This window comes from Triticum aestivum, chromosome 3A, assembly GCF_018294505.1.
Source record: "Triticum aestivum cultivar Chinese Spring chromosome 3A, IWGSC CS RefSeq v2.1, whole genome shotgun sequence".
Taxonomy (NCBI): Eukaryota; Viridiplantae; Streptophyta; class Magnoliopsida; order Poales; family Poaceae; genus Triticum; species Triticum aestivum.
In genome coordinates this window covers 498908795-498919227 of record NC_057800.1, presented here as the reverse complement: position 1 = coordinate 498919227, position 10433 = coordinate 498908795, and the positions used below count along the sequence as shown (strand labels likewise).

The 10433-nt window shown below is 42.4% G+C and overlaps 1 pseudogene across 1 annotated transcript; it reads left to right on the top strand.

Annotated features, from left to right (window-relative positions):
• The first annotated feature begins 1418 nt into the window (after positions 1 to 1418).
• LOC123061844 (uncharacterized) lies at positions 1419 to 5782 on the top strand (annotated as a pseudogene). Its single transcript, XR_006429365.1, has 3 exons — positions 1419 to 2887; positions 3079 to 3104; positions 4734 to 5782. The product of XR_006429365.1 is annotated as an uncharacterized protein (transcript).
• Positions 5783 to 10433: the final 4651 nt, after the last annotated feature.

The window sequence follows — 10433 nt, the reverse complement described above, 5'->3', positions numbered from 1 at the left end:
CCCGCTCCACTCCTCTCCCCGCCATCCTACCCTTTAATGGCGACAAGACGCGGCCGTATGTGTACCAACCAACCACAGTTTCTCCTCCCTAATCCTGCGCGAGGCGGAGAGGGAGAGGAATCATTCCCCGCCGGAAAGCCTCGTCGCGCGCCCACACGTTTTTATTCCGCGATTGTGACGGCGGCGCGCGGAGCGGGAAAGGAGTGGCGGGGCTGAGCGCTCGGCCGTGCTAGCCCTTGGCTGTGGCGCAAGTGGATTCACGGACAGGTGCCGCCGCCCGCCGCCGCTAGTTGCTAATTTGTGGTCTTTTAAGCCTTTCTGAGTAGTTCTGGACCATAGGAGCCCCGAGCGAACGGCTTAGGTTCTTGGCCGGACTGTTCTTGCCGGAGCTTGGCGGTTTCTGAAGTCGCGGCTGAGGCGCTCTGATCTGATTCTGTCGGAGAAAGGAGGCGAGCGGTCGCCCAGGTAATTCAGAATTTCCCTGTTCTCTCTTGAATGGCTACTTGTTCTTATTTGCTGTAGATTTCTTGTTTCATGTTACCAGTCTCAGCTTCGGGGTTCCTTGAAAGTTATACTAACAATTAACAAGCACCTCCATGGTTCCCCTTCCCTTGTGCCCTCCATAATTCTGCGAAGTGTGCATCTCACTGAGTTCTACCATGCCTTGTATTTTCGTGACGTCTATCCTGTGTTGTTTGCCACATTGTTGGATAGACCCCGCAAAAAATATTCTCTACTAGTAGTATTGTACTGTATTTATTTAGTCATAGATTCGTTCACTTTACGCCGTTTCATGACAAGAGTCTGAGCAAGTTTCATGACATGACAGTCCAACTTCATAGAATGGGATTAAAACTTAAAAGAACCATCAGAATGACTTCATAGAATGGTCAAAGTTTACCATTTTAGTAGTCTTGTCCTTACTATTTGGTACTGTGACAATCTATAACATGTTGTAGAACAAGTTTCATGACCTGACAGTCCAACTTCATAGAATGGGATAAAAAGAACTATCAGAATGACTTTGGTAAGACCGTCAAAGTTTACTATTTTACTAATCTTGCCCTTGCTATTTGGTACCAATCTGTAACATGCTGTAGAACATGTCAAGTACAATCGAAGTTACTGTTATCTTAATAAAGTGGTGGTACTTTTCATAATTTGTGCTAAATGGGTGATTTGAAGTTTGAACTATCAACCCTATATTTCGCCTTTGTGCAAAATGTGCAAATTCACATTTACGTGTGTCAATTTGTGTAAATTTTAACAGCTATTGTTGTCCTCCAGCTCTTTCTTTCTTTTCTTCTATATACTGGTTTCATTTGGCATAGACAGGTATATCACACTACAAAATGACTTACTACCATTCTTTTCCTGTTTGCTGCAGAAGTTTCAGGCAATTTTCTTAAACTAAACTCATGTCAGGTGGTGCTTCCAAAAGATTTGGTGCTGAGCAAAAGTGATATCAGAGAATCATCTTACCGCAAGCACTCCCTGTGGATGGCACACTGGACAAGAGATGGCCACAGTGCAGAACCTCAAAATAGCAAGAGCTGTAGTCCGTTTGAGGAAATCGATGATGTCGGATATTCAAAAGATTGTGGGAATTTACCTTTTGAGCTCATGAAAGCTAGGATGGCTGAAAGGTTGATGGTTGGAGTTAGCCATGGAGGTGCATCTTCCGGGAATACACAGCAATTCAGTTCTAATATGTGGGGTGTAGCACATGATGTTTGCCAAGAAGTTCAATGCAAGAATACTGATCAGTTTAATAGACCTTTCGAAAGATCTATGGTACAGAAAAATCTGAATGTATATGCTGCTAAGACAGTGATATCAGAAAGATTTTCTGTACATAAGCCTTCAGATTTATCTGTGGATTCTCATAAACTTTTGAGCTCTGACAATCTGAGTTCAGAATGGAGTCATTTTCCTATGTTTGCAATCAATAGGAAAATTGACAGTATACTCAACCCAAGACGGTCTGCTTTTTCTGCGTCATCTGATAAAATTTTTGTCCCACAATATAATTTGAAGGCGAATATATCTGCGTCTAATACAATGGCATTTTCATCAAAGGAATATCAGTTCCACACGCACCAAGTATCTGATGAAAATATGACTCACTGCAAATCTGCAGCAGTCATCCAACCTCATCAAGATGATTGTCTCGGTCTCAATTCCGACCATGCAGGAAGAAATCTGAAAGCACATTTGACAGTTGAAGAATCGTGCTCTTGCAGTAAGGATGAAACTAACTCCCTCGGTAGCCCATCAAAAGGGTCACCTTATCAGTCTAGCAAGAATAATGACATATTTTCAGCAAGCAGAAAAGACGATGAAATTGTTGAACCTTTGTTGGAACATAAGTTAGGAACATCTGAAAGATGCCAAAAACAACAGGATTTGGAGGAAGTAGTATTTTATGAGCCAGCATTAGATAGAGAATACCAGATGAAATCAGTTGATGCTTCTTCCATTGGCAAGGGCATTGATATGGACATTAATGGCCAAGGTGTGACATTTCCTAATTTGTTACAGGGTGAACAACAATATCGCAAAGTGGATTCTGCTGTGAATTTCACAGAGATCTCCAAGTTACTGGATAAAATTGAAAAGGCACCAGTAATGAAGAGCAAAGGTGAAGCACTGGCTTGTAGAAAACCACCAAGGCAAAAATTGACAAATAGCAAGCAAAAAGGGTCCTGCTTATTTGAAATGTTGACAGTACCATCCAAATCACATCTCACATGCTCCAAAGATCCAACATATTCGGTGAATTCTCGCAGTAACACAAGCAGATGTTCATTGGAAACACAGAAACAGTTCTCGACAAAAACAGATACATTGTACAGCGATACTCATGATGCATCAAAATCCATAGCAGGTGAGACGGTTATGAAATAATCTAGTATAACTTGACTTACCTTCTGAACTTCTGGTGCACCTGGATGACAGAACTTACGTATTTGTCAGGTTGTTTGTGTCAAAACATGCCATCTGATAATCTACATACATTCTTGCACTACCTCTGCTCACTGTAATGTTAATGACTTGTTTGTTCTGGTTTCTTTGCAGGGTTAGCTTCAACGTCAACACAAAAGGTACAATTCCACTTTGCTTTATGTTAATTTACTATATGCAACCAAAAGATAGTCTGGTTTTCCAAGAAACATGAAGGCATTTATGCAGTCATGAAAGATTATTTAGTAGTATATGACTTTATTCTTGTATTAGGAAAGAAAAAAAAGATCAAGGAAATCATGAAAAATCAGAAACATGTAAAAAAGGGAAAATACAAACATATCAATCAGACGGGAAAGAACTTAGAAAATCCATGTTTGCTTAATTTTTTTGTGTGTGCGTCCGTGTGTGTGTGTGTGTGGGGGGGGGGGGGGGGGGGGGGGTCAGGAAAATAAATTAAAATAAAAAAAGATGAAAACAGAATGTCTTATTTTATTTCAGAGGTCGGAAAAATATCAGGAAATGGGAGTGACATGCAAATAAATTTGGAGAACTTCAGGATTAGAAGAACTGGTTTCAGAATTCAAAGTTGAAAGGTGAAAAATGTATCTTCTTTTCTAAAAAAATCGCACTTTGCATGCTACTGTAAATCAACATGCTGCCAAAGATTCCTACCTTTCAAGAACATAACTCTGATTGCTTGAGTAGGGTCCGGGGAAGGGTCTGACCACTTTGGGCCTTTTGTATGCAGCCTTTCCCTGCATTTCTGTAAGAGGCCTACGAACCTACACAAGCATTTCTAAAAAAGGGCACCCCGGTGCACGTAGCTCCCGCTTGTGTAGGGTTCGGGGAAGGGTCCGACCACTTTGGGTCTTTTTGGACGCAGCCTTTCCCTACATTTCTGCTGACATCATGGTCACAAGGCAACAGCTTTACACCTTTATTGCTGCGCCAAGGCTCCCCTTCCTACACATGCAGCGACAATTAATATGGATCGGAGGGAGTACTTACTTTCGGCTTGTCCGGATGGATTTATCCATCTCAGAGAGACGGAACCAAACCTAAGATCCACGCTACACAGTCTCAAAGGTTCTGAGTGTTGCTCACTCGGATACGCCAAACGCTAGCGGTTGGCCTCTGTAGCATCCTGGTATATCCGGACGCCTCGCTTGGAGGGTCCAAACGCACTGGTGCCACTCTCTCAACTCACTGAGGGACCGAATGACACACTCGGCAGCTCTGATCAGGGATCACTGAGAGGTTCTCAGGTTTTGTGGAAGATTTGGACCAAGTGCGTTTGGGTATTTAAGCAAAAAAACATTCTCCACACTTGGTTCAAGTTAAGATCTCGAAACCAACTCATGGTTCTGGCACGTGGATAGCTAACTTCCACGCACCCCTGTCCTAATCATGTTGTCATAAATCATCAAAATTCACTACGGGGGCCTATGATGCACTTTCAGTCCGACCGGTCGTGATGGAGCTAGTGCTCCTTTGATGCACGTACTAACACCCACAACGTCTGCTCATTGAAGATCATAAAATTAGTTGTCTTTGGTGGAATCCTTTTCCTACTCCAGAATCTCGTTTGCCACATTATAACTTCATTGAAATATGACCATTTGTTAATTTAGTATATTCATGTACATTTAACTTTCTGTTGCTCATAGTCTAACCAGCTTCAGGAACCCTAGAACTAAAGCATTTTATTTATATTGGAAAAGGTGCAACTTATTATGAATGTTTTCTAACTAACAATTGTTCCACAGGACTCTGGTTACCCAGACTCAGAAAAAACTGAACGGGTAGTCTCCTCCTCAACTAAAAGAGTATCAAGCTGCTGTGAAGGAAATGAAACAATCAACATGAGCTCGGAGCATCAAAACTCTTATTCCAAAGCAACTTGTGCTAGTAAGAAAGAGTGGAGCATACCCAAAACGTCAAGCATGAATTTGGATCTAGTTCTTTTTCAAATGAGCAGAATGAGAAATCCGATTTCCAAGGCTCCAACTGAGTCACCAGTATGCTCAGATCCAAATGACAAGTGGCTGAAACGCCTGAAATGTGATAGTTCAGATCCACATGTTCCTTGTTCCAAGAAACCAAAGACTGGAGACATAGCAACTCCTGGAGGGGCATGTACCGTGTTTGGTCAAGTGCTTGATTATAAGAGGGACAGTGCTTGCATGATCAAACAGGTTGAGGACCAAGTGGTGCATGAAACATTGATGGACCAACAAAACCAAGATGCGTCTCCTATGTCAACAAAAAGTCTTAATCACTGGATGGGGAGGTGGTGCCAAGGTGGCACCCCTAGTTTTCATGGAGCTTCGAGTCCAGGAAAGCAATCGCAAAAGTCTAACACACCACCTGATTGTCTTGAAGGTCAGTTTCCAAGCATCGCAGCGATGGCTATGATGGGGCGTGTAATGAACAAGCTCCGCCCTTGTGAACTTGAGAAGAGGGGTCCTTCTGTAGTCTGGAAGACAGAGGGGTTATGAGTGCCTGTCCGGCTTTATTCAAGACCGGCCATCGGCTGTGGGTTAAAATTTGCATGCAGGAGAGAAACTGCACTGCTACGCTGATGGCAATGTGTATGATTGTTTCCTCACAGAAGAAGAGAAAAACATGGTAGTGTGAATATCATTCCAAGGAGAGAAAAATATGTGTGGTTTCTACCAATCACAGTGTGATAGACTGATGTGTTGATTGTGTAAGGTTCCTGGGATGGATATCTTTTTCCATCGTCTGAAGGGTGCCATATTTGTGTACCGTAACCAAACAGATATTCATAACTGCAGAGGTTGCATTCAGTTTATGTTTGCTCTACTTGAATTCGAGTTACGTTTTTGTTGCTTCCAGAAAAAAGGGAAAAGAAAAAGAGTTACATTGTCGCTGTGGTTTTCTTCGGAGCTGCTGGAAGGATAAAAGTTTAGACTCTAATGTTTTCTGGACCCAATCCTGATAAATATTTGAAGCGCAAACTCTAAATCTTATGAAGCAGAAGCCGTCTGGCGTAGCAATGGTGCTGGATCCAGCCCGCCGGGGCTCACCGGTGGTCCGGCTGTGGGTGAATATCCTGTGCTCTTGGAGTAGCGCAAGCTCGGATATAGATCGAATGATTGCTGGACTTGTGTGTAATGACGAGACTCGTTGTGGGCTTTCTGCAAATTCGTGCGAGCTCTCCCTGTGGGATCTAGGGAACTTAGGTGCTCCAGGAGCATAAGATATTTTCCTGCCTGGCCGTTGGGGAGGTTGATGGCTCCTGCGTGATGGCGGCGACACCATCACATTGGCTGGTGCCGACGTGCTGCCCGATCACGTGAGGTTGGACTGCTCCGAGCGAAAGGATTGGCAACACGGTGCTCGTGGGCGTTCGTTTCCTCCAATGTGTGTGTGAGGGGGAAAGGAGGTTGTGGAGTGTCTTCCTCACCCTCCACCCCCGGTCATGTTCTACTGGGCGAAGGTGTTGTTTCCATGTCACTCCCCCCCCCCCCCCCCCCCCCCCCCCTTGTGGGGCGTCGCTTTGAAGGTCATCGACCCCTTCAACGTTCTCTTGGTGTTGGACGCACATGACATTGTTGTTGGTAAGTGGAACTGGCGTTGGCATGTTGGCGCGGTCCTTCAATCAGATGGAATTTGTCAGAGGTCCGTATTTCCGTCTGAACGAAACATGCCTTTCGTCTCCAATATGGTCAGCCCCATCTTGGGCACATTGTGCTTCGGGTGGGCGTGGACGAAATCACCTGCTACCAAGGTCTAGCAGGGGAAGGTAATTTAGAGGAGACATGGTCCAGGCCGCAGCGGCAGAGATGTCGGTGCTCGTGGAGCTGATTGACCTTGCTGGTGGCCCGGAGATCTCGATGACGTGGACGAACCATTCCCCTCCATGGCCTTGAGAAGCACGACGATCATGGCGACGAGCATGCGCACGTTGAAGCTAAGGGCCTAGTTGCCTTGGGGACGGTCCATGCTAGGGGGAGGCAGCAACGAGCGAGAGGTTGTCCTCCCAGACAGTGTGATAAAACATAGCCAGTTCAGTCGTGGCATGGTGGCTAGCTGTTGGTGAGCTGCCAAACATGAGAAGACGAGGGAGGTGGGGCTAGACCCCTCAACAAACTGCTACTTCTTCAGTGGTAGTGAACTAGTGATAGTGGTGGTTGCCGCCAATTTCTCTCACGCCATGAGAGCTTGCCCCCTCCATGAGCAAACTCGCCCCTTTATGTGTGAATCCTGGCTCTGCCCCTAAATGCATGTGATGCGTGTTTGTGCATGTTCTGTGCATCTGTTGCGCCGAGGGCACACACATTGTTCAAAATTAGAACAGAGAGCAAGGCTGTACAAATGAAAGAGATGATTTTCCAAGAGGTCTATGTTTCTTTAGTTGTCGAGGGGTCTATATTGTGGTGGTCGAAGTGACATGCTATCTAGACAACGCGGGTTGGAGATCAAATAGGAACTGGGATGTGCATTTTAAAAGACTTACGACCTAGGTTTCTTTGATTACCTTAACATGTGGAGAACAAAAAATTAGGACCTCCGGTGACTTAAGATAAAGCTGACATCGTCTCATTTTATGTGCCTTTATTTTATCCGCATGAGACCTAGGTTTCTTTGATTAAAAGAATTTTCCTGAATGTTGACTCATTAGAATAAGAACGTTGCTATAGACCCTGTTAATCAAGCCATTGGTGCGAGGAAGCAAACTACAGGACATCGTCCGATTTCGCATCGTTCATAAATCAGCCACGCACCCATTGTGTGCAAAGTAATTTTGTTAGAATAATCCTTAAGAATTATTTCTATGTGAATTGTTTGATTGCATGATTGAGTCTTATAAGTTTTCTTCGGGAAATGATAATTGGCGAAAGTCAGATTTTTTGGGATCCAGTGAACGCCCTCAAATCCGTCGGATCACGATCAAATGAATGGCATTTTCTCTATGCAACGTGGCAAGTTTGTTGTCTTTTTATGCTACATGGCAATTTTCACCTCCACAAACCCTACAAAGTTATCATGGCAACTTAGTTGATTAGGCATGACAAGCTTGACAAACGCTGAGGAAGAAAACACTCAGATATTGCGGTCCTTTTTTTCCTTTAGGTTTCTTTATATACCCTAAATTTTCTATCTATTCATATATTTTGGGAAGAGTCATTTGTTGTAACTATATCCCCTATTTGATTGATAGGACTCTCAAGGCGCATAAATAAGAAAAATATAGGAAGCCAGTGTCATGCCCACTTAGAGCCCACTCTAAGTGTACATGATTAATTATAGTGTGACAATTCTTTTGACTGCGTCCAGAAAAGCAAGAACTTTTTTCCATCTAAGAGTATATGCAACTGGACCCATCAAGCTCCTCTCAAATGTTCGGATGGACAACCCAGTCACTACCCAGTCCGGAAAAAAGTCACTCAATTGGATCCCGCATAGCCAACCCAAATGTCCGCACTGATCGGCACTCCTTCAAACGCAGCCCATATGTGGGGCGAGTATACAGACGCCCGGCCCGTCCTATCTCAAATCCGCTCCAAATTGATCGCCTCTCTCCCACCTCAGTCCTCCCTTTCCCGCGTTTGAGCCATCTCCCTCCTCCACCCTTGCTCCATGTTCGCGCCGTCGTTCTTTGTCCACTGCCTGATTCCGTGATCCTAGATGTTGACACTGAGTACCCCATCCCCCATCACTGCCATGGAAGATGCCTCGGCGAAGTCTATGAGCGCCCCGGCTGTCCCAACTTGGAGAAGCAAGAGAAATATGCAAAAAAGAGAGCATGGAAATGCGACGACAATGCAAGGAATCGAGCTCAAGAGAGAGAAGTTGATGCTTGCGAGGGAAACTGAGGAGTCAAGAATCATGTTGTAGGACGCTAGCCTCTTGGATGAGGAAGATAAGAAGTGGTTCATCAACATGAAGAAGAGGATCAACGAGCGCAACAGTGAAGATGTTTGATTCATTCGTGTATCGCCTATTTGTATATAAAAAGGATCAACGAGTGCAAGAATGGAGACATTTGATTCATTCATGTGTCGCCTATCTATGCATGAATTGTTGAATTTTATTTTGGCATGTGTTGAATTGTTGAATTATGGTTATTTTGCTTTGTCAATTTGTTGAATTGATGACGAATTTGTGTTATATAATGGGCGTGCATGATTTTGCAAGAAAATGAGAGTTTGGATACTAGGAGTGTGATTGTCCAGGAGGAGAAATGAGGGTCCGCTGTCAGCAAAAGTGTCCGAATGCTCCCGCGTACATTTAGGGAGCGGATTTGCCAAGTCTGATTGTAGATGGTCTAAGTAGTTGTATTTTTTTTCTTAAGGTAATAACATCAGTGGTGTCTGAACTTGCCATGGATGTTCACTTTAGTGTCTGAACTTGAAAAATACGTCAAACTGGTTTTAAAACTTGGCATAAACGTGCAAATACGGTGCTAATTCTATTTATAGACGTAAAGTGTGCTGACATGTTTAGCTGAATACCATGTCTGTATGACTACTGGGTCCTGCCCTGTCAGTGATAATGAAAACTAGTGGAAAAACTGTGGGCACCAGGAATCAAACCTACACCCTTATGCGTGTACACTTGCTATGCTAGCCACTCTACTGGACAGATCTAACTTGATAACTGTGGCTCCTTCGTTTTAACGTACTGTAAGGTAAACATTTACGCTATGTAAATACTTCCTCCGTTTCTAAATATTTGTTTTTTTAGAGATTTCAACAAGTGACTACATACAGAGCAAAATAAGTGAATCTACACTCTAAAATATATCTATATACATCCGTATGTGATAGCCATTTGAAATCACTAAAAAGACAAATATTTTGAAACGGAGGGAGTAGGTTGGAGTCAGTGTGGCCAATTTAACACATGTTATTAAAAACCGATCTATAAAATATCTGTAAATTATAAATCACAGTAATACAAATTAAGTTCACATATTCACGTGGTATTAACAGTTATAAATTTTATCAAAAAATTAAATAAATAACTTTTATAAATGTTCATGTAATTTAAAAAATATTAATGTACTATTTTTAAAACATTCAGATAATTGAAATAATATATAGTATTAAGTATAAATATCTTTGTATAATATAAAATATTAAAAATTTCTTTAAAAAATTACAGTTCGTAAATATTATTTTCATTATTCATACATTTGAATAATTATACATCTACATATTTATTTTATCTGTGCATGGAAATTTGTGTACCACGAGGTGTACCACAAATATTTATAACCCATGACATGGCATGGGGCTTGGTTTATAGATTTTTCAAAATAATACATGCACATGAATATTTATTTACCATGAAATAATTAATAATACTACATGTTTATTTGAATCTAAGTTTATTATTATGATTATAATATATTGATGTTAACATGTGCAAAATGCAGAGTGGTACAGTTTGTATTACTACGATTATAATTTAAGCAGATTTTTACAATTTTTGTA